Raw genomic sequence first — 1,703 nt, forward strand, 5'->3', positions numbered from 1 at the left:
ACTTGTGACTCTAAGCTCCAAGAACAAGAAGATTCAAGTTTTGTTCAAGAGGCAATCATCTAGATCTGTTTTCTTTTATCAATTTCGAAATATATACACTAGATCTAGGGTTTGTAAGTCTTGGATGAATTGCATGTATAATAGAGAAACATATATCCAAGCATTAGGATTTTCATGAGCACATAGGATGTTCTTTTGGCTAAAACCCATTACTGGTATCAGAACTTTGTTTGGTTTCTATTGTATTGATGCTTTGATTGTTCATTAATGCTTTAAATTCGATTTTTTGGCTGTCTGTCTGATGAACTCGACGAGTTCCAATGTGGACTCGATGAGTTTAGCTGTCAGACAGAGAGATTTTCAGGATTTCTTGTTGTTTTGCTTAAGGATAATTACCAATTGTTTGAATAATAAAGTCCTTATTTGATATTATTTGATTATTTGAATTAATTGTTGAATTATTTTGTGAATAAAATTGATTAGGTCAAATTTAGATAATCATTAAATTAATTGTTTAATTTAAAATTATTTTCTATTTAATCCTTTATGTTTTGAAAAGTTCAAAACTTGTCCTCAAGTTTTGAAATTTAAATTTTATGATTAAATGTTTAATTTAAATTACTTAAATTTCAAACCCTAGAATTTTACAAGCTTAAAATTCAACCTTATACTTTATAATATTATAAGATTAATACACACACACACACACACACACACACACATATATATATATATATATATATATATATATATATATGTAAAACTTAAACGATAGTCTTACCGTTAGTAGGCCTCATTCACGAAGCCGATCTATAAGGGGGGTATAAGGTTATGGCCTATAAAATGACCGTTTAATGGGTGTCCACTCTCACCCACCGCTTCCTTGATTGGTGGAAGGTCGTTAGACGAACGGGTAGGATAGGGCAACCCTTTCCTCATTAATAAGTAAAATGAATTATAAAAGTAACTAAATGTTTTTACAAAATTCTCAATCTTAGTTACTTTAGGCAAAAGTGAATTGATGCAATTGTTGGATAAGGTGTCTAAGTCCATAACTATTTCTGGTCAGTACTTGACCCGACCCGGCATGGTCCATTTGGGTTGCATGGCACCATGCAATTGGATAGACTAAACGAGAGAAATAACACTTGGAGATTATTAATATATTATAAGTTCTAATATATTAATAATATTATTTGATTAGTTTGATCAAATAATTAATTTAGAATTAATTAAGTGATCAAAAGATAACTAATTAAATATATGGGTTGATTATGTAAATCATTCATATCTTGTATAGTGGGCTAAGAGGCTCCATGGATTATCAAGTTGGGTTCCACCCATAGGATGCTCCATGGGAGTTACAAACCCATGGGTCATGGAAATGAAGAGTCATGACACATTAGGGTTTACATGGTGTAACCCTAGATGTGTCAACACTATATAAGAATCCCATTCTCCACCAAAATCGGCTACACATATGAAACAAGAGGGCTAGGCCGATTTCAAGAAGTGTGTATTCTCTCAAAAGTCTTTCCAAGAGCATTTGGTGTTGTGTGAAGCATTTGAGGCATCACACTTGGGGTGCTAGGCTCACAAGGTTTCAAGGAACATAAGCAACAACAAGGTAAGTTATTCTATCTTTCATTCAAGTTAAAAATTGTTCCCCATGTATGCTAGATAGGAATATAACCTTAGAATTC

Source organism: Lactuca serriola, chromosome 6 (assembly GCF_051521515.1).
Source record: "Lactuca serriola cultivar US96UC23 chromosome 6, Lser_US96UC23_V15, whole genome shotgun sequence".
Lineage (NCBI taxonomy): Eukaryota > Viridiplantae > Streptophyta > Magnoliopsida > Asterales > Asteraceae > Lactuca > Lactuca serriola.